Below are 23,456 nucleotides of genomic sequence, written 5' to 3' on the forward strand. Positions count from 1 at the left end.
ACACACGCTGGCTGTTCACAGGCTGCATGGGCGCGGTGGGCACTGTGCCTCAGGAGTCGCGCGGGCGGGCTGAGTGGGGCAGTCGCAGCGCCCTGCCTTGGGACTGCTAGGGAAGAACATTTTGGAGTGCGCCTGTGGGTCCCTGGATGCAGTCGCTCTGCCTTGGACCCCGCCTCCCGACTGTTGTGGGTCCCGCATCGCCTGCCTGTTGTGCTCTTCAGACGCCGCTGAGGCAGTAGAGGCTGCGGCCCTGGTAGGGCAGGCGGGCACGGCATGCAGGCGCTCAAGGCGCTCAACATCACCCCGGAGCGCTTCTTCCAGCTGCTGCGCGACCACAACCTGACACGCCAGCAGTTCATCGCGCTCTATGGGTTGCAGCCGCTAGTGTACACCCCGGAGATGCCCGCAAGCGCCAAGGTGGCCTTGGTGCTCACTGGGGTGCTCATTTTCGCCCTGGCGCTCTTCGGCAACGCGCTGGTGGTTTACTAGGTGATCTGCAGCAAGGCCATGCGCACTGTCACCAACATCTTCATCTGCTCCCGGGCTCTCAGCGACTTGCTCATCGCCTTCTGCATCCCGGTCACCATGCTCCAGAACATCTCGGACAACTGGCTAGGGGGTGAGTGCGTGCCTCACCCAGTGCCCCGCACCCTTGCTGAGGGTGTTTTTTCCTTCCCACTTTTACCTAGGTTCAAGTCCTATTATTCCAGAAAAAAGAGGATTTAAATCTCTATTATTTACTCTATCAAAGTAACTCTTTTGTCAATTGTCAAAGAAACTCAATTGGCAATCCGTGGTTTCTTTCATAGACATTGTTTTCTATTACCTTGCATGGAGTTTACTGTCAGCAGGTCAGGAGGCTAAGTCTTAACTCCCCTCTCATCTGTAATGGATATCTGAAGCAGCCTTAAACATAGATTTACATAGCATTGACTTGAAAGTGACACACAGTGCAAAAAATTTTTAAATGATTTATAGATCAGAAACTTTCTCATGCTCTCAAATGCAGCTATTATATTTGGGCATTTAAAAGTTGCCTGGTGCAAATTAAGGGGACAATTTTGGATCATCTCATAGAACTTGGTTTTTGAGCAAAAGATGAAGGCTTACCATTTCTGCACAAAATTATTGAGGAGACGATGTTGGAGCTGTGTTTTGAACAATAATATAGACTTGTCAAGCAGAGAAAGATGGGGTGTTCTTAGGAGCAGGGCTCACTCCAAAATTGGGAAGAGAGACAGAAGAGGGTACTTGAAGCCATTTCAGGAATGTGCAGTTTACAGGTGTAATGGTGGGAAATGAGACAGCCAGTGATGAAGAAGCAGATTTGATTTGTGAAGCCTGCCTTGCTGCTGTGTGATTACAGCTCAGTTTGTACAACAAGGAACATGGATCTCTTTCTGGGAATCAGGAGACCCTGGTTACCACCTTGGCTCTAATGCACATGACTTCAACATGTCTGGGCCTCAGTGTTGCAATATATTAGGAATCAGCATCATTTGCTAGTGAAATGAGGCCCACAGCCATTCTGAGACGGATATCCAGGGAGACTCTAATGAGGATGTCCCCTGCTGATGGCAGAGGGGCACTGCCAAGACTTTCCTCACACCCTGCTTCCTTTGCTTCCTATTTCATGGGGGCATTTCACGTTAGCTTCTAAATACTGAAAAAGGGGTGATATTTGGCTGAAGTATTTTGTAGGATGAGAGAGATATGAGTGTTAGAAAATGTGCTTTGAAAAGGTGGGCCCTTTTCAAAAAGTGGGTATTCAGCTGGAGGCAGCCTGTGTTTATCTGGGATGAGATTTGTAGAATAAGCGATGTGCTGTAATCAAGTAGAGGACACCTAAGTTGAAGTCCAGGAAACAGGACAGTGCCTTGGAAACAGCTGAACAAGAATCAACTTGTATGTTTTTAAGGTAGCAAAATAAAATTGCAAAAAAAAAAGGGTTCAAGAGCTGAAAATTAATTCTTAGTTTATTATTTTCCAGAGCCATTGAGGACTCCTAGGTGGCAAAGTATTCTACCTTGGGGGTACAGACACCAATGAAGCTCATCTATGTCCCTGTGGGCCTCAGAGACACTGTCCCAGCATGAGCAAAGTCAAGGTTTGAGGAGAGGAGGGCCACTCTGGTCGAGATGGGGGTAGGTCAGGAAGGCCTCCCAGAGGAGGGGGCATTGTGGCAGGGGCTTGGATAATTTAGGCTTTTGTCAGTAGACAAGAATGGCATTTCATAGGGGCTGGGCTCCCTCCACAATGTGGAGAGAGGAAGAAGATGGTGCCCTTTAAGAACTCTATGTAGTACCTTTCCAGAGTACACAGCTTTCAGGTGGGGAATGGTGAGAGGTGAGACAGATTAATACCACCGGGGAGGAAAATGCACACGTTGTGTAACAACCCACCACAGGACTACTTCACAGGTGAGGCAGGACAGACAGGGCCTCCAAGATCAGCAGGTGGTGGCAATGGCCAAGGGCAGACCCCTGGGGGAAGGGCGGGGCTGCCCAGATGGGGCTGGTTTCACATATCTCCCTTGCTGAGGTGGCAATTCTCCCTCTGCAGAGGAGGGGATGTCTGTGTTTATGATGTTGGCATCAAACTGAAATGAAAGAGCATAGTGCCACTGAGTCACAGAAAGCACCTCTGTGGCCCAGCCAGACACCACTCCCCACCTCCTGGTTGGGATTTCTGCAGTTCAAGCATTTCTGACGGTGGTGGGCTGGGAACCGCTGCTGATCTTCCTTTACTCCACTCACCTCCTCGCTAGGAGCAGCAGCACCCACAGTGTAAGCTCATGCATCTTGATAAGCTCCTGGTGATCATGTGCAGGTTGCATTGTGAAAGTGCTGCTGGGTGACACTCTTGGACCTGCCTGCATGGGCATCTGCTGAAGGGCTGGACATCATCCCTGCTGCCCTCCAGTCTCGTCAGCTATGCTTGGCTCCATGGAGCCCTCTCATGCTGACTAAGCCTCGCGTAGGGCTCTGCCCAGCTCCTCCTTTGGCAGGCCATGTTGTTGTCCTACAGTCAGTCAGAGTGGGAGTATTTACAGCATAGAAACCAGCAGCTACAAATTAGGCTGCAAAACAAACAAACAAAAGTCAAATGGCTGTTTTCTGGTACCCTGTAAGCACACTGGCAAAGTCACCCATAAACACCCAGTTTATTTAGGTGAATCACAATGACATCAGGAAGGAACCTCTGATGTGCACCATCCAAGTGCGCCAGCAGGATGGGGCAGTGTGCAGGGCCTTTTACCCACCAGTCTCTGGATCAGTGACTGGAGTGGGTTCTCACCCCAGGCATGGTCAGCAGCCTATGCTCATGATCCCCCAGTGGCTGTTGTGAGGATGAGATGGTGTTGCTCTGGCACGTAGAAGTTCATCCAGAGAGTCCTCTCTCTTTCTCCTCTGATCTATTTTGTCAGATGCCACCAGTGAATTTCCCCATTGCCCTCCGAGAATGACATTTACAATCTTTTTCTGGAACTTTCTCATTTGCCTCCTCCTTCTCTTTATTTCTTCGCAACTGCAAAGTCTCCTCTGAATGCACTGACTGAGCACGTTTTGCTTCTAACTAAAATCAGAACAATTGATTTTGCTGTGACTGAGGCTCAGGAACAAAGCTGTCTTCTCCAGGTCCCCAAAACTCCTCTTTTCCTCTTTCTTCCTTTTCTTTATGTTTCCATGTCTTATGTTTTCTCTTAAATGGTTCTCCCAATTCTTCTTTTGTGCCAGTGTCCACTGAAGCTTAGTGTCAGTCTCTTTTCTTTGTTAGTCATCCCTGCATGGAGGCCATTGCCAGGTCTCACTTCTCCGCTGATGATTCTGAGCTTAGCATCTGATCTTTATCTTGAGCCATGTCTTTCAGCTGATCTGAAGACTAGGAATGCATGTGTGGGTATCTGATCAGCATCTAGGACTCTTGTGCATCTCGTCCTTCTGCCTGCATTGCAAACTGTAATTTATGGTGTATGAGCTGATCCGGCATCTGGCATTCCTGGGTATCTGCTATGTGCATGGCATGCCAAAGGTGTTGACAGAGCTGTGTCCTTGTGGGGAAGCCAGGGTTCAGTCAGATCAGGAGAAGGAAGCACTGGAAGAGAGGGGGAGGACAGGGAACTTCATCAGGGTTCCAGGGTGCACAGCACCAGTGCTGGGATCAGTTCTGAAGATCTCCCAGCATTGAGTAGAAGTCAGCTTAAGTAGGGTGACAGGGTGTGCTTGGGGAGGGCGTGGAGCAGGGCTTTGTAGGCACCTGGGGAGGAAGGGTCTCCCCAGGTGCACGTTGAGCTCTCTGGTACTCCCTGCACCCCTGCTGTGGCAGCCAGGGAGCTTCCTGATAGTGACTGGCAAGCTGACTAAATGCAGTTCCAAGGAAAGAGTTCCAGAAGCTCCCTGAGTGGTGGGGCACCGAGGGCAGACGTGTGTGTCCTCTTACCCGCAATGTGCAGCTGCTATGAGAATTCCTGAGAGCTCCCCTCAACAGTGACTCTCAGTCTTGGCCTCACCTGGATCTGACTGGGGAGTTTTTAAAGACGTGTATCTGCCCACCACCTGCCCTGGGGATTCGGACTTTAATTGACCTGAGTGTGATAACTGGTGTCAAGTTTTCAAAGTTCCCTAAGCTAGAGAGGATCTTTATTTTCAACCAAGGCCAACACCACTGACATAGTATAAATGCTACCAGGACCAGGACCATGGTGGGGACTGAGGATGGGGCTAACAGAGTAACAGAAGCAAGGTTTCCAGAGAGCATGGAGCCTTCACACCACAGGTGGCATGTTCTCAAAATAGGACCAGGAGTGACACATGCCTGAGAAATGGAGAAGTGGGTTGTATAAGATGGAGTCCCACAGGACCTCTGAGGCAATTGCTGCATTGTAGGCAGTCCGTATGTTTTCATGGAAACCCTGACCTTCATGCAGTCTTTCCAGATGAATGTGGAGAACTGGGATGCAGCTCATGGATAAAGTGCTTGATTTGCATGCATGAGATCCTTCTCTGTTCTTTGCTTTTTCCTCCCTCCCTCTCTCCCGCCATCCCTTCCTTCCTTTCTTCCTTCCCTCCCTTCCTTTATTCCTTCCTTTCCTTCTTCCTTTCTCCCTCCCTCCCTTCCTTTATTCCTTCCTTCCCTCCTTCCTTTCTCCCTTCCTTCCTTCCTTTTCTTTCTCTTTGACACAGAATTTAACCCAGAGGTACTTTACTGCTGAGCTATATCCACAGCCCTTATGTTATTTTTTATTTTGAGATAAGATCTTGATAAATTGCTGAGGATCTTGCTAAGATGCTGAGACTAGCCTTAATTGTTTGAACCTGTGCCTCAGCCTTGGATTCACTGGGATTGCAGGTGCTCCACCACACTTGGCTAGAGGTTCTGGTTTAATTCCCAGCACGAAGGGAAGAAAAAAAAAGAATTTGGAAAGGAGTAAAAAATGGTACAGAGGTTGGAATATAAGATATACTAAGACTAGAAACCTTTTTATCTCATTTGGAGAATAGGATGCCTGCTATAAATTAGCATACCTCTGAGCAAAGACTTTCAGTGCTTTGTTCCAGAGCCCTGGGGACTGGTGTGGGTGGATGCTGGAGTGGGCAAATCCCAGGCTTCACCAGAACAGCACCTGTCTCTGTTTTTAATAAATAGATCTTTGCATCTGACTTTAGATGAGAAAGAAAAGGATTTTACTGGAAGGAAAGGAAGGGAGTAACATGCTCCAAGCAAGGCATAAAACATTCAGGTGCATTTTTAGAGAGCCATAGTGATCCTTGGTGACATGCGCTAAAGGAAGGCTGCAGGCTTTAATTGTGGGACCAGTTCAGAGCAGAGGCCTGACCCTGAAGCTTCTCCAGTTTAGGTTTAAAATGCAGTTAGCAATTAGAATACAACCCTTTTTCATAATATCATCCTTTTCTATGACACTTCGGAAACGTACATCTGTGAAACTGATATAGAATCAGGAGCTGTGTGGGGTTTAGAAAGTCTCCTGGCAGGAACAGTGACAGCTGCTGATGAAGAGTAATCTCTTTAAAGCAGAGAAGAATGACAAGAGGAGAGGAAGGAGAGGCCCACAGCAGCACTCAGTTTGTAAGTGAAGTTGGGAGGTGCCCTGGGTTGCCTCTGGGCCAGTCCCTGGAGTCAGCCTGCTCGCACCTGAGAGGGAAAGCCCCTGAGCCAAGGAAAGCATCACTGGGGAAGTGGAAGGGGTTCTAACAGCGGCAGGACCCACATGGAAGGTCTTTCCTGCTGAGGACGATAGCAGTTTGCCATTACCAAGATGACAGAAGTGGATCTATTACCGGGAAAGTCTGAAAACGCTCATTGCACACATAGGAGGCACACACAGTGTCCTCTTTTGAATTTGCTTCTTTACAATGTAGGCCAGCGTGTTCTTTGTCCCTAGACTTGTTTATTAGGGTTCTTGTTTGCAGGTAGAGAAGCCCAGAAAAAACTCCCTTTAATGAAAGGGGGAGGCTATGCGCACGGGAGAAAATGCTCAGTTAGGGCAGTTCAGTCACAGCACCATTTAGATCCCCCAGCAGGGCTCATCCTATCTCTACTCCAGGCTCACAGTCATAGTTTTGTGGTCTTCTTCTTCTTTTTTTTTAATTTATTTTTTTGTAAAAAATAGGGATACATGTTTCTGTTTGTACATGGAGTAACAGCATACCATTTGCATATTCATACATTTACATAGAGTAATGATGTTTGATTCATTCCGTTATTTTTTTCCTTCTCCCCCACCCCTCCCACCTCTCTTTTCCCTCTATACAGTCCCTCCTTCCTCCATTCTTGCCCTCCTCCCACACCCCCCCCATTCTGTGTCATCATTCGTTTATCAGTGAGATCATTTGCCTTTTGGATTTTTGAGATTGGCTTATCTCACTTAACATGATATTCTCCAATTTCATCCATTTGCCTGCAAATGCAATAATTTTATTATTCTTTATAACTGAGTAATATTCCATTGTGTGTGTGTGTGTGTGTGTGTGTGTGTGTATATATATATATATATATATATATATATATTTATATATCACAGTTTCTTTATCCATTCATCAATTGAAGGGCATCTAGGTTGGTTTCACAATCTGGCTATTGTGAATTGAGCAGCTATGAACATTGATGTGGCTGTATCTCTGTACTATGCTGATTTTAAGTCCTTTGGGTATAGACCAAGGAGTGGGATAGCTGGGTCAAATGGTAGGTCCATTCCAAGTTTTCTAAGGAATCTCCACACTAATTTCCAGAGTGGATGCACTAATTTGCAGCCCCACCAGCAATGTATGAGTGTACCTTTTTCTCCACATCCTCGCCAACACCTATTGTTGCTTGTGTTCTTGATAATCGCCATTCTAATTGGGGTGAGATGGAATCTTAGGGTAGTTTTGATTTGCATTTCTCTTATTACTAAAGATGGTGAACATTTTTTCATATGTTTGTTGATTGCTTGTAGATCTTCTTTTGTGAAGTGTCTGTTCATATCCTTAGCCCATTTGTTGATTGGGTTATTTGTACTCTTCGTGTAGAGTTTTTTGAGTTCTTTATATATTCTGGAAATTAGTGCTCTATCTGAAGTATGAGTGGCAAAGCTATCCTCCCACTCTGTAGGCTCTCTCTTTGCATTGCTGATAGTTTCCTTTGCTGACAGAAAGCTTTTTAGTTTGAATCTATCCCAGTTGTTGATACTTGCTTTTATTTCTTCTGCTATGGGAGTCCTGTTAAGGAAGTCTGATCCTAAGCCATCAAGGTGAAGATTTGGACCTACTTTTTCTTCTATAAGACGCTGGGTCTCTGGTCTGATTTCAAGGTCCTCGATCCATTTTGAATTGATTTTTGTGCAGGGTGAGAGATAGGGGTTTAGTTTCATTCTGTTGTATTTGGATTTCCAGTTTTCCCAGCACCATTTGTTGAAGAGGCTATCTTTTCTCCATTGCATATTTTTGGCACCTTTGTCTAGTATGAGAAAATTGTATTTATTTGGGTTTGTGTCCATGTCCTCTATTCTGTACCATTGATCTACCTGTCTCTTTTGGTGCCAATACCATACTGTTTTTGTTACTATTGCTTTGTAGTATAGTTGAAGTTCTGGTATTGCGATACCCTCTCTTTCATTCTTCCTGCTAAGAATTGCTTTAGCTATTCTGGGTTTCTTATTCTTCCAGATGAATTTCATGATTGCTTGCTCAATTTCTATAAGGTACATCATTGGAATTTTTATTGGAATTTCATTGAATCTGTATAGCACTTTTGGTAGTATGGCCATTTTGACAAAATTAATTCTGCCTATCCAAGAACATGGGAGATCTTTTCATCTTCTAAGGTCTTCCTCAATTTCTTTCTTCAATGTTTTGTAGTTTTCATTGTAGAGATCTTTTACCTCTTTGGTTAGATTGATTCCCAAGTATTTTTTTTTTTTTTTGAGGCTATCGCAAATGTGCTTGTTTTCGTCATTTCCCTTTCAGCTGTTTCGTCACTTGCATACAAAAATGCTTTAGATTTATGTGTGTTGATTTTATAGCCTGCTATTTTGCTGAATTCATTGATGAGGTCTAGAAGTTTTCTGGAGGAGGTTTTTGGATCCTCTAAATATAGAATCATGTCATCCACAAATAGTGACGTCTTAAGTTCCTCTTTTCCTATTCATATCCCTTTAATTTCTTTGATCTGCCTAATTGCTCTGGCTAGAGTTTCGAGGACAATGTTGAATAGAAGTGGTGAAAGAGGACATCCCTGTCTTGTTCCCATTTTTAAAGGGAATGATTTCAGTTTTTCTCCATTAAGAATGATGTTGGTCATGGGCTTAGCATAAATAGCCTTTACAATGTTCAGGTATGTTCCTACTGTCCCTATTTTTTCTAGTGTTTTGAGCATGAAGGGTGTTGTATTTTGTCAAACGCTTTTTCTCTGTCAATTGAAATAACCATATGATTCTTATGCTTAAGTCTATTCACATGATGGATTACGTTTATTGATTTACGAATGTTGAACCATCCTTGCATTCTAGGGATGAACCCCACTTGATCATTGTGCACAATTTTCTTAATATGCTTTTGGATACGGTTTGCCAATATTTTGGTAAGGATCTTTGCTTCAATATTCACCAAGGATATTGGTCTAAAATTTTCTTTCCTTGATGTGTCTTTTCCTGGTTTGTGTATGAGGGTGATATTAGCTTCATAGAATGAGTTCGGTAGGGTACCCTCCTTTTCTATTTCCTGGAATACTTTGAGAAGTATTGGAATGAGTTCTTTGAAGGTCTTGTAGAACTCGGCTGAGAATCCGTCTGGTCCTGGGCTTTTCTTGGATGGTAGGTTTCTAATGGCTTCTTCTATTTCATTGCTAGATATTGATCTGTTTAAATTGTGTATGTCCTCCTGGTTCAGTTTGGGAGGATCATATGTCTCTAGAAACTTGTAAATGTCTTCAGTAGTTTCTGTTTTTTTGTAATACAGATTTTCAAAGTAGCTTCTCATTATGTTCTGTATCTCAGTGGTGTCTGTCGTGATGTTTACTTTTGCATCATGTATTTTAGCAATTTGAGTCTTCTCTCTCCTTCTCTTTGTTAGTGTGGCTAAGGGTTTGTCTATTTTGTTTACTTTCTCAAAGAACCAACTTTTTGTTTTGTGAATTTTTTGAATAGTTTCTTTTGTTTCAATTTCATTGATTTCAGCTCTGATTTTAATTATTTCCTGACTTCTAATACTTTTGCTGTTATTCTTTTCTTCTTTTTCTAGGGCTTTGAGCTGTAATGTTAGGTCATTTAGTTGCTGACTTTTCATTCTTTTCTGGAATGTGCTGCATGCAGTCAATTTTTCTCTTAGTACCGCTTTCATAGTGTCCCAGAGATTTTGAAATGTTGTATCGTCGTTCTCATTGACCTCTAAGAATTTTTTAATCTCCTCCCTGATGTTTTCTGTTATCTATGTTTCATTCAATAGCATATTATTTAGTCTCCAGGTGTTGGAATAATTTCTCTTTTTTATTTTGTCATTGATTTCTACTCTCAGTCCTTTATGACCTGATAGAACACAAGGCAGTATCTCTATTTTTTTGTATTTCCTAAGGGCTGCTTTGTGGCATAACATATGGTCTATTTTCGAGAAGGTTCCATGTGCTGCTGAGAAGAAAGTGAATCCGCTCGTTGATGGATGGAATATTCTATATATGTCTATTAAGTCTAGGTTATTGATTGTGTTATTGAGTTCTATGTTTTCTTTGGTTGGATTTTGTTTGGAAGATCTATCTAGTGGTGACAGTGGTGCGTTAAAGTCACCCAGAATTATTGTGTTGTGTTCTATGTGATTCCTGGAATTGAGAAGGATTTGTTTCATATACAGGGATGCACCATTGTTTGGGGCATAAATATTTACTATCATTATGTCTTCCTGATTTATGGTTCCTTTAAGCAGTATGAAATGTCCTGCTTTATCCCTTCTGACTAACTTTGGTTTGAATCCACTTTATCTGATATAAGGATGGAAACCCCGCTTTTTTACTGAGTCCACGTGCGTGGTAGGTTTTTTCCCATCCTTTCACCTTTAGTTTGTGGATGTCTTTTTCTATGAGATGAGTCTCTCGCAGGCAGCATATTGTTGGGTCTTTCTTTTTAATCCATTCTGCCAGTCTATGTCTTTTGATTGATGAGTTTAGGCCATTAAAGTTCAGGGTTATTATTGAAATATGATTTGTATTCCCGGTCATTTGGCTTATTTTTGGTTTCTAAGTTGGCTTGGTTTCTCCTTTGAGTGGTTTTTCTCTAAGGTAGTTCCTCCCTTTGCTGACCTATATTGTTGTTTTTCATTTCCTCCTCATGGAATATTTTGTTGAGAACATTCTGTAGTGCAGGCTTTCTATTTGTAAATTCTTTTAACTTTTGTTTATCATGGAAGGAGTTTATTTCTTCTTCAAATCTGAAGGTTAGTTTTTCTGGGTATAGGATTCTTGGTTGGCAAACATGTTCTTTCAGAGCTTGAAATATGTTGGTCCAGGCCCTTCTAGCTTTTAGAGTCTGAGTTGAGTAGTTGGCTGCTAACCATATTGGTCTCTCCCATATGTAATCTGATGCTTTTCTCTTGTGGCCTTCAAAATCCTATCTTCATTTTGAATGTTAGGCATTTTCATTATAATGTGCCTTGGTGTGGATCTCTTGTGATTCTGTGCATTTGGTGTTCTGTAAGCCTCTTGTATTTGATTTTCCATTTCATTCTTCAGGTTTGGGAAATTTTCTGATATTATTTTATTGAATAGGTGGTTCATTCCTTTGGTTTGTATCTCTGTGCCTTCCTCAATCCCAATAATTCTTAAATTTGGTCTTTTCATGATGTCCCATAGTTGTTGGAGATTCTTCTGTTCATAATTTCTTACCATCTTCTCTGTTTGGGCAACTTTATTTTCAAGATTAAATATTTTGTCTTCCTTGTATGAGATTCTGTCTTCCAAATGGTCTAGACTTTTCATGATGCTTTCCATTGAGTTTTTTATTTGGTTTATTTTCTCCTTTATTTCAAGGATCTCTGTTTTTTTTTTTTTTTTTTTTTTTTTTTGAGAATCTCTATCACTTTGTTGAAATGATCTTTTGCTTCCTGCAGGTGCTCTTTCAGCTTATTGGTATTATCATTCATTGCCTGCATTTGGTCTCTTATCTCATCCTTTGCTTCGTGAATCATCTTAATCATGTATAATCTGAAGTCCTTTTCTGACATTTCTTCTAACATACTGTCATTGGATTCTATTACTATAGAATCTAGATTTGTTTGGATCATTTTCTTCCCTTTTTTTTTCATGTTGTTCATGTATCTTCCCCTCTAGCAGTGCAGATCTGGGGTATTGCAGATTTCCCCCTAAAGGCTTATAGTGGCCCTATAGGTTTCCAAAACCCTTTCTTTAATGGGAGATCAATATTAGCAGTGCCCAAATCAGACACTATGCAATCCTAGACCAAATAGCCCCTATGGGGACAAAATAACAAAATTGTCATAGTGAACAAAATGAGTTCAAATATTATCTTCGGTAAAACAAACAGGTTTGCAATAAGGTCTGCAATTTCTAATGGAGGACAAAGAGAATGCAGAGCGATGTAGAATGTGGCTGTTAATGGGATAAGAAAAGAATATATAGAAGTTCTAGAAAATAGAAAGGGTGAGAGTGTAATCAGAAGAAATTGGATATTAGCATGCAAAAAATGGAGAAAGAGACTCTGAGGGAACAGGCAAACAAAAGGAAAAGAGAACAAGAAAAGTAAAGAAATAAAAATTAGGACAGAATGCTCATGGTGTAGATGGGGTCAGACAGGAGGTGAGGCAGTCCTACTCAGGGACCAGGACAGTGTGCTAATGGTGGAGATGGGGTCAGACAGGAGGTGGGTCAGTCCTACTCAGGGACCAGGACAGTGTGCTAATGGTGGAGATGGGCAGATGCACGTGTTTCACAGAGTTGTTGCTATCCTCATGGGACTGTTTCCTACCTGTGGGAACCCAGCTCTGTGTACACATGTGCTCCATCAGGGATTTGTTTTGTGTCTGTCTCTAGACCTCAGTCCTGAGCTGGCATCTCTGTCCCATCCTGGATGGACACTGGCATCTCCCTCTGCTGTCATGGAGTGGGTGCTGGACACTCTCTCTGCAGTCCCCTGGTGCTCCCACGTCTGTACCTCTCTCTGCTGAGGGACTACCAGAGGCCCATGAGCAGTCTGGGACCTTCACTTCAGCAGCTCCCTCAGTTCAGGCCTCTAGGAAGGATTTGGAAGAAGCTGCCTTGTTGCATTTCCTGTCCTTAATTAAGGATTTCTAATAGTTAATCTGAAGTAGTGGAGCCAGTACTTACTAGTTTTTTTAAACCTGTCTTTGCAAAATTAAAACTATAGCTGAATTTATTCTTCCTGTGGCTGGGTTGCTAAGAAATTTCCTGTCAACCAGAGAGTCAGTGTGCTCCTCAGGAAAACAGGAAGCTCAGAAGACAGCATGTTCACACATCCAGGGAGAAAGAGGACTGGGCGTGGTGCACAGGAGCTTGAATGGTGGATTCAGACAGCCTCACCTCTCATTCCATCCATGGCTCTTCCTCACCACGTCCTCTGGATATATGGTTGTCACTTCCTGGCATGAAGCCAGACCTGGTGGAGGCCAGAGAAGCTGTAACAGGACATTTGAGGCCACCCTCCAGAGGCTGGTGGAGCAGCAGAAAGTATGGGAAAGAAGCAAGTTTTGTTTCATGCTCTTTTTCAACAAAAAGCATTAGTACTTTTCCAAGTCTTATTTCCAGTCTGATTTCAGTATGAAGCAGGTAGTTCTTTTTTCTTCTTTTTTAAACCGATTAAAGTCTCCCTTGAAAATCCTTTTCAACCCACGTAAGAAAATAATATCAATGTTAAAAAATATCTTCCTGGTCAAAATGAGATGTAAGTCGCTCTGCTAATGGTGTACCTTGGCAGAGTAGTGTCTGACTTGGGGCAACCATTTGGCTTCCTCTAGCACAGCTTCCTTATCTGTCACTTGGGATGGTTTAGACATGCCTCTTGGACCTGCTTCACTCCATGAGGGATAAGGACCTGCCACTAGGGACCCACAGACAGGATGTTAGGGTTGTTCACAGAAAAAAGTTCACTGTTTAAAATGTTATACACACGTGTGTGTGGAGCGGATTTATATCCAACAAGAATGAGAGAAAGTTAAAAAAAAATACGGTCACTGCACCATTAGTAATCTCTGATATGTACAATGGGCATCTACAAAAAATAAGTGTGATCATTCTATCTATTGATAGCTTATTTATGCTAAAATATTAAACAATTCACTTCAAGAGTATTTTCTTCTGATATTCAGATCTTGAGGATTCTGACTAATCCCATGTGCATAGCGCACCAACAGGGCTGCTTTTGTGGGTTGCAGAGCAGGAGGCATCTGTAGGCCTGGCTCCATGGCAGAGACCTGCTGGGGCTGCTGCCTCTGCAGCTCCCCAAGGCCTGGGTCTCTCCAGGCCACCCAGATGTGGGTGGGGCATCCCCTCACCCATGCCAACCAGGAGCAGTCCCTGGCCTGGCCCTGCCTCCTAGTGTGGGACAGCTCCCTCAAACCCCTTCACCAGATTCCCCAGCATGGATCATTGCCACAGGCAGCCGGCATTGTGGATGCCCATGCTGATTCATGGAAACACACATGAGGCACCTCCAGGGTCACCAACCTCAGGCACCATTGAACGGTGATGTCAGTTTCATGACAGTCGTCAGTCAATGTCCTCATGGAGGCAAAGATTTGCTCCATCTGGGCTTCTGAGGGCCCTAGAGCTCTGCCCTACACCATGGAGAAGCAGAAAGCACAACGGCATGAGTGCCAGATCCCTGACAGAACTTTCCTGTGCTGGGCTTGTGATCCGTCTTGGTCTAAATGCCATGTGGAGGTGCAGAGGAGGCAGTGTGTTGGTTTTTCTGTTCTTCAGAATGGGCCTCTCAGAAGCCAGGGGACTCCCACTGTTTCTGTGGCCTCGGGGGGGCAGCAGGTTTGACTGGGCTTGGCTGGGTGGCTCTTAGGCTAGTCTCCTGTGGGTCACTGGAGAGTTGATTCGTCTGATGACCTGACAGGTGCTTGTGTTAGCTGACCTCTGAAAGAGAGGGCCCAAGAGCCTGGGACTGTCCTCTCCCAGTAGGGAGCCCATAGTCTGTTGGAGACGGCACCACCTCCTGGAGAGAGCTGATGCGGACCTCAGGACCCAGGACTGGGAGTTGAACTCACATCACTTCTGTGCTAAAGTGAGTCACCATGGAACCCAGAAACAAACCTCAGAGGCATACTTCCACCCGCTGTGAAAGTGGCACAGCCTGGCAAGCAGGGGGTGGGGCTGTGATGGGAGGAGCGGCTGCCATGGCCTTTGTCTCATGGCTGGTCCTGTTTGGCCCATTGCCTGAGCTAGCGCAGCTGGCGAGAGCTGTATCCCGAGGACTCTGCTGCTGGGTGGGTGCCTGCCACAGTCATGCAGGACAGGAGCCTGGGCACTTCTTTGAAGAGGCTTCCTCACCTCCCCATCCACTTCGGGCAGCGTGGTCCACCACCACTCCCCTCATACTCTGGTGCTGGTTTGGGGCCTAAAGGACAAATTCCAGCAAGGGACATTTGTTGATTATCCTTTGAGAGTCTTCATGGAGATGACCCTGGCCAAGTGCCTCTCCGTGGCCTGCACAGATGTGAACCCTGAGGTGAACACGCTCACAGAACCCCACAGTGGCTGGTGTGAGAGTGACCACCAAGCCGCTCAGCAGCAGAAATTGTGCACCTGGTTTTAATTTCTTTTTCTTTACTAAGATACCCAGAAGTAATAAAGTATTTGTTTATTTGCAGGGTAGTATTTGTTCTAATCGACTATACATGACAGAAAAACTCATGAGCGTAACTCTCATTCCTCTGGCTGAACATGGTGCAGAGTCACACCAGTCGTGTAATCACACAGGATATAGGGCAATGATGTCCATCACTTCCACCGTCCTTCCCATCCCCACTGCCCCACCCCTCCCCCTCACTCCCCTCTGTACAATCCAAAGTCCCTTCATTCTTCTCTACCCTGGCCCCACCATGGATCAGCATCCGCTTATCAGAGACAATATTCAGCTTTGAAGCATTTGTTTGTATGAAGAGAAATTTTATTAGATGAATTTTTTTCTGTTGGGTGTGGTGGTGAACACCTGTAATCCCAGTGGCTCGGGAGGCTGAAGTAGGAGTATCATGAGTTCAAAGCCAGTCTCATCAAAACTGAGGGCAAAGCATTCAGTGAGACCCTCTCTCTAAATAAAATACAAAATAGGGCTGGGGATGTGGCTCAGTGTTCTAGTGCCCCTGAATTCAGTCCTTTATATGCCCCAATAAATTAATCTGAGTATTAACATGAACCTGATTCATGAAGAGACATCCTCAACAGGTTCTGAGGAGGAAACACTGGTGCTGTATTTTACAAGGACAGTTTTAGTGACAGAGTAACAGAGCCTTGGAAATTTGCCTTGCCTACTGCTCAAAATGAAGGAAGTCAGGACCAAATAGAATAAACCGAATTCTGAGCAAGATGAAGACACCGTTAAAAGTTTAGATTAAGGGCTGGGGAGATAGCTCAGCTAGTAGAGTACTTGCCTCGCAAGCACAAGGCCCTGAGTTCAATCCCCAGTACGGCAAAAAAAAAAAAAAAGTTTAGATTACCCATAAGATCTCTAGGTTTAACAGTGAGATTAATTCAATGAACACATTATTCAAATTCAGCTTGATTCAAATTACATTTTCAGTGTTGAGGAAGCACTATCCAAACTTTGGATTCTGAAGACCTCGTTCACTTGCTGTCTGGAATGGGAGCTCCATGAGGTCCAGGGCTGCTCTGTTCTATTTTTCCAGCACTTTCATGCTCAGCACACCAGGGTTTTCAGCAGCACAAAGGAGATTCTCAGTATTGGAGTAAGTTGATGGCCATCATCTTTTCCTTGTACTCATGCTTCTGGCTTCTCAGGAATCGGTGTTTATTCTGCAACATGAACAAGAATCAGATTGTGTCTGTTTTCATGTACATTGCATTTGTGCTTTTTTTATTTACAAAAACAAAGATTCTGTTTGCTGCAAATAATTGGAGTACATCAAGCCTACTTTGTAGCAATCATGGAATTGTGAGAGTAAGGTAAGTGTCAGGGGGTCTCCAGAAACCCCAAGGAGGCCCCAGCAAGGCAGTGTCAACTCCAAAGAAAGGCAGTCCAGTGACCAACACTCATGCACACTGTCTTCTGTCTCCAATGGTGCATTTCAGACACTGGAAGGTTCCAGCTAGTTACTGAGCCAGGCATTTCTCAAGCCTTCCTCCCATCCACTCAGGTCTTTCCTGTGGCACCCAGTAGCATCCTAGGCTCTTCCTCGCTCTGCTGGGCTCCTGGCTTTGGTGGTCACACCCTCTGTCGGTGCACGGCTACCCCACCACCTCTCGTCCTGGCCCTGACCCGCATCCTGGCTTGCACTGCCAGCCTCTTGTCTCAGGGTCCATCTCACCCTCCTGCACCTCCTGAACCAGGAGCAGGTGGGGCCAGGTAACTGGGAACCGATTGTGCAGTCTGGGTCCTTCCTGCCATGCCACACAGCCTTGTCCTGTGTCCTCTGTGGCCTTTCTTCCCCATCTGGACCTCTCCCTCTGTCTCTCTCAGGCAAGTGCCAGGTCCTGATTTTCTGGCATCACCTGCATGTCCTCACACACTGTGGCTGCTTAGATGGCCAGCAGAGGGAATGACACCAAGTATCCCCTTGGTCAAGGAGTGAGGGTGCAGTAGAGAAGTGAAACCAGAAGCATGTTCTTCACAGCCTCAGTGGCCTTCTGATGGGCTGCTGTGTAGGCAGGTGGGCCGCATCCTTTTTATAATGAGCAGGAATGGCCCAGGATCAGGAGAAGGGCAGAAACGAGGTCATAAAGCCCTTGCACTCACCCTCTTTGCCTGGCTGGTGAGTCTGTCCTCCTCCTCGTTCCTGAGGTCTCACTTCTGCTAGAGTTTTTCCTTGCCTCCTGCTGCCACCTCCCTCCTCTTCTCGTTGGTCCCTGCAGCTTCTGCCAAGCCTGGGGCAGGCTGTCTCTCTGCTGTAGTTCTGTGCCTGGGCTTTCCACTGTCCTCCCACGTGAGCTGGCTGTTCTGGATCTCAGGAATTCACTAGTGGGTATCCACAAAATAGCGTCCTGGGATTTTGTCTTGTGAACACTGCAGGGAAAGACTTTCTTTGTAGCTCTCTACATGTTTCCACTTTTATTTTATTTTTTTCCTCTTCTGGGATGAGGGTTATACCAAATGTATTTTTTAGAAAAAAGAGAGAAATGAAAAGACCTAATATTTTTCTATCATTGTTAGAAAACCTGACCTACAGATGTTCCGGATGCAGGGGAAGTTGACTACAGGAAAATGGAATTGGCTACCATTCTTTGAAAACATTTTGGAAAAGGGACTGGGGCCTGCGAAATCTCTAAACAAGAAACGGCTGTTGACAGACAGGAGCTGAAATTGTGCCCCGAGTTGTTTGGGCTCGACTGGACTTTTGCATTTTGCGGCGTGTTCACCAGGTAGAGGCGAGTTGGAGGACTGCAGAAGATTGCAGTTGTTTTGGGGGGTTTGAATGGAGCCAGAGCCTGACACCTACCTGGCAAGTTCTCCAACTCCAAGCAGCACCCCAGCTCACAATTACTGCTTTTAAAAAGTTTTCAATATAAGGAGGTAAATGAGTAGTGGTTGCCCCACTGATGAGTGGAGGAAACAGACTGGCTCCTGGGAGTCTGGAAGGGCAGCAGGGTGCAGTGTGGCCTGCAGAGGGGTTGCCAGGGAAAGGAGAGGGTGCTTTGATGAGGTGCTCTGCTGCAGCACAGCACATCAGCACAGCAAACACTCTTAGGACCACTGTGGCCTGGTTGCCATGGTGACAACAGTATTGGCATCTCTAGTCTGCAGTACATTTTTCCTTCTCTACCATGGTTCATGTCTGCCCACCACCTTGGCCTGAAATCTTGCTCCAAACTGTCTCAGGTCCTGGGTGAGTCTCTCTTCCCAAAAGTCCCAGGTGAGCCATATGCACACAGGAGTTGGAGACCTGCTGATGGATTCTCTATGGTCACTGTGCTTCACATTTGCTCCTGAAGGACTTGGGGTAGAGTACGCTGGCCTCTGGTAAGAGGCCTCCCCTGAGCACCTGGCACACTTCTCCCTGCTTCTGTCACACCAGTGAGGCCATTGCTGTAGTAATCAGGACCACTTGCATTAAAGTCTGTTTTCCTCATCATCATCACACCAAGGAGGGACTGAATTTCTGCCCAGCCTGTTACTTATATGCTAATTCATGATGACCAAATCCAGCTGGCCCTTATCAAATGGTGAAAATGTCCTCAAGGTAGATGGACTCTTTTTTAAAAATAATTTTTAGAGGTTGATAGACCTTTATTTTAGTCATTTTCCCCGGTTCCAGTAGCCAAGCTCTTCATGACAGGCTTCCTCTGTGAATTAGTCCATTTTTTGTTACTATACTGAAATAACCAAAGATGGATAATTTATAATAAAACAAGGTCTATTTGGTGATTTTTCTCCTCTCTGTCCTGTGGCTGGATTTTCACACTGAAACCTGAAAGATGTTATTGTCAGAAAACATTCTTCTGGCCAGGCATGGTGGTGCACACCTGTAATCCAGCAGCTCAGGAGGCTGAGGCAGGAGGATCGTGACTTCAAAGTCAGCCTCAGCAACTTAGCAAATCCTTAAACAACTTAGCAAGACCCTGTCTCTAAATAAAACATATTTTTACAAAGGGCCAGGGATGTGGCTTGGTGGTTACGTAACCCTGTGTTCCATCCCTGGTATCAAGAAATAAAAATAAAAAGACCTCTTCTGAGTGGATTTTGATGAGGACAACATCCCACTGAGGCAGTGAATTTAAACTGGGAGCCGCAGCCTCTAGGTGAATCCTGAAGTCTTTCAGCAAGTCCACATTAGCAATTTCAAAGCCTGAGCTATGTTGGAATAGTATGCACTGAAGAGCACATCTGCTTGGGCCATGGCCCTGCAGGTGCATGCCACCGCTTGCACCTGAGCATCCCCAGAGGCACATGCAGGCCTGGTCTTCAGCCTGGTGCCTTGGATGGTGGCAGAGCCTGAAGGGGTGAGTCCCACAGGGAAGCCTTGGGTCACTGGGGGCCAGCCCTGAAGGGGACAGGGCATGGTTGAGTGGTGTTGCCTGGACAGGTGCCTGCCTTGTGCTGTGCTATCCCCCAGAGGCCTGAAAGCAGCAGGGCCGGCTGCTCATGGACCAGGGTTGTGGTCCCAGATGAACCTTTCCTTTTCATGGATTGATTATCCTGGGTGTTTATAGTGGTGGCAAGTAGACCAACGTGTGTACACAATGACTTGGTCAGATGTCACCAAGAGGGGAGTCAGGTGTCAGCAAGTACAACTGACCATGGGCAGCCCCATGGCCATGACCATCTCAGCCAACCCTTGGGACTGCTTGACTAAATCAGAGGAAATGTTGTAGCAATTTACAGGAACAAAGCCATCTGAAATATGCACTTATCCATGGGCAGTTGCTAATGAAATGGTGTGTTTTGTCCACTTGGAATGTCTGTGCAGGGTGAGACCATGACAGTGTGATGGGATGCCACCATAGCTGAGTGGGGACAGCTGTTATATTCTGATTGTGTTATGACCTCATTGCTTCCTGAATATTTTTATTACTGTAATAAATGCAGAGCTCAGTTACTGAAAAAACATCTCATGCACTCATGTGGATAGTATACTTCAGTTCTGGACTGTGCAGGGTGGAGACTGCTAACTCATCATTCATGAAGTGAGTCTAAATCCCAGAAGGAGCTGGCAGCCTCGGCCTGGTGGTGACTGCAGACATGGACTGGCTGGAAGTCCTAGCAGTGGCTTTAAAAATACCCAATTCCGGTGTTGCCGCCTGAGAACTGGAAACGTTCTTTGCTGCAGCCGCAGGTCTTCTAGTGGCCAGATGATGTTGTCTCATTTAGTTGAGCCACCACTGCCCCTACACAACAACAACAACAACAACAACTGCGAGGAAGGGGAACAGGCTTTGCCTCTGCCAACTAGCCTCAACAGTGTCTGGGTGGAGTTACCTATGAATAGCAGCAATGGCAATGATAATTGCAATGGGAAGAATGGGGGCGCTGAAACACGTACTTTCTTCCTCCTCCACCCACAGTGGAGACATGGAAAAGATTCTGTTGAATGCACAGCATGAATCAGGACAGAGCGGTTCAAGAGGCAGTTCTCACTGTGACAGCTCTTCACCTCAAGAAGATGGGCAGATCATGTTTGATGTGGAGATGCATACCAGCAGGGACCATAGCTCTCAGTCAGAAGAAGTGGTAGAAGGAGAGAAGGAAGTTGAGGTTTTGAAGAAAAGTGCAGACTGGGTATCGGACTGGTCCAGTAGACCTGAAAATGTTCCACCCAAGGAGTTCCACTTCAGACATCCCAAATGCTCTGTGTCTCTAAGCATGAGGAAAAGTGGAGCCATGAAGAAAGGCGGTATTTTTTCTGCAGAATTTCTGAAGGTGTTCATTCCATCTCTCTTCCTTTCTCATGTTTTGGCTTTAGGGCTAGGCATCTATATTGAAAGCAACTGAGCACACCTTCAGCCAGCACCTACTGAGGGAAGGAAAAGCCCCTGGAGATGCGTGTGGCCTGTGAAGTGGTGTATTGTCACAGTAGTTTATTTGAACTTGAGACCATTGTAAGCATGACCAATCTTCCCCCCTATTTTTACATATTCAGTCCAGTAACTCTCAATTCCAGTATTTTATTCAAACTCAGTTGAGGCATTTTACTAATTATATTCCCTTTTTGGCCTGTAAGACACTTTAGAATTTCCTAACAGAATATACTGTTGTTTAGAAATTTGCAAGGGCTTTCTTACCGCAAATGCCACCAGCAGATTATAATTTTGTCAACAATGCTATTTGCTCCTGTTAGTACCACCAGAATTAGACCTGTATCATTCATGGTAGGAATTATACTCTTGCAGTGTAACTACCATCTCAAAAATGAGATCAGGTTATTAGCAAATTATATAAAATGCTTTGTTGTTTAGTTTTTGTTTTGTTTTCCAAGACAAAGTCAAGTTTCCCAAAGCTTGAATTTATAGTTATTAAAAAGAAAGCAAAAACAAAACAAAACCAAAGAAAAAAACCCAAAACCAAACAAACAAACAAACAAAAAAAGCAAGACACAAGAAAAAAAATACCCTGAGCAATAAAAAATTATTTTAAACCAGCTTTGGAGCCACTTTTTTCCTAAGCCTCCTAATAGTGTCTTTTAATTTGCAGGAGGCGGGCTGTGTAAATGATAGGTAGGAAATAGAGTAAGAACTAAGATACATCAGCAGATTTTAATACTAGTATGCTGTAATGCTGTCTTTTCTATGGTAGGGAATCTTTATTTCTGATAAGGAACATCTCAGGCCTAGACATGCAAAATTGTTTTTGAGTTTTATGTGTATTTGGTATTTTCATGTGTTAGCTGCATGTGAATTTTTCATGACTTTACATTTTTTTATTTCTTTTTTTTTTCTCTAAGAAGAGACTTGAGTGAGTCCATTTTGTGGTGTTAACATAGGCTTCTTGTTTTAGGAAGCTTCACTTGTACTCTGAAGCCTTTAAACTCTGAAGAAGATTGCTTCAGAGTTATTCCAAGCACTTGTGCAACTTTGAGAAACAGACTTGGGTTGTGGGAACAGTTGGCAAAGTTCTGGAAAGATGCCATTCGTTTCCTTCTGGTCTCTCCCTTGCTGGTGTTTACTGTGCTTCTTCCCAAGGTGGTCCCTGGGATTCCATGTGCGCTGGTGATTTTCTCACGTAGCAGTCTTTTCAGTTATGTTAAACTCTTGACGTTCCAGAACACTCAGCAGATTCCTTCAATGACATGCTTTTTCATTTATTTCTAAAATGTGAAGCTTTTAGGACCAAATTGTTAGAAAGCATCAGGATTGCCAATTATTTTAAGTAGATTTTATTGGATTTCAAAACATACAGCATGACTGAAGAATACTACTGTATGTTTTATATATAAAAACTATTACTGTTTATGATATAGACATTGCTGTTGAATATCTAGAGAACCATTGTTAAACTTTAAAACTAGCAATCTATAAAATGCATCAGGTTGACTTGAATAAAAAACACTATGACAACCAGGTTTGCCAGTTTGCAGAAACTAACTCTTCTTTCTCACATCAAGTTTGGTAAAAAATTAATGTGTTACAGTGGAAAGTAACACAGATTAAACAAAAAATTAGTTTCTAGCTTTTTTTGAGAACATAGCTGGCCATCTTTAAGAAAGGTGATATATCCAAAATAGTTTCCTGAATTATTTTTTTCTTTCTAGCATTTGATATCTAAATAATTTTGGACATCTTTTTATTTTACCTTGTTTTTGTCTTACTCTTAAACTGGTAGCACTTGATTTGCCTTCTAACCTATTTATTTCAAGTCTTCATGTTTGAATTTCTTTGGGAAGAAAGTAAATCTGATGGTCCACTGTTTTGTTATTGTTGTTTGTTTGTTGAAAAATCTGAATAAAATTGGAGAGGCTGGTAAAGAGAACTAAACTGCTATAACAATACAATTTGCATTATAATTGGTAGCATGGGAGAGAAGAAGAAAATTATACTCTAAGAGCAACTTTTTATAGGCATTACATTGCCCTCTTTCTAAGTTCAGTAGCAGTTTATCAGTAGTGCCATTAGATTTGGGGTATATTTATGATGTTTTTTTCAACATTGAAAAGAAGTTTAGTGTTGCCCTTTTTGAAATTGTGGAAAATGATTTCAGACATGACTACGTCATCACAGTTGAACTTAACCATGAGAGGAGTTCTTGCAGTATTTATCAATAGCCCTAACATGGGATGAATGTTTATGCTCCTCCTAGACTTTTATTGAATGAAAACACATTGTCTGAT

General features: G+C 44.1%; 2 pseudogenes; both read left to right on the forward strand.

Moving 5' to 3' along the window:
- Nucleotides 1-288: 288 nt before the first annotated feature.
- LOC124961241 (pyroglutamylated RF-amide peptide receptor-like) overlaps nt 289-23,456 on the forward strand; it is a 44,821-nt pseudogene continuing 21,653 nt past the window's right edge.
- Nucleotides 20,488-21,463, forward strand: LOC124961951 (BCL2/adenovirus E1B 19 kDa protein-interacting protein 3-like; annotated as a pseudogene).

The sequence above is a fragment of the Sciurus carolinensis genome, chromosome 12 (genome assembly GCF_902686445.1).
Source record: "Sciurus carolinensis chromosome 12, mSciCar1.2, whole genome shotgun sequence".
Taxonomy (NCBI): Eukaryota; Metazoa; Chordata; class Mammalia; order Rodentia; family Sciuridae; genus Sciurus; species Sciurus carolinensis.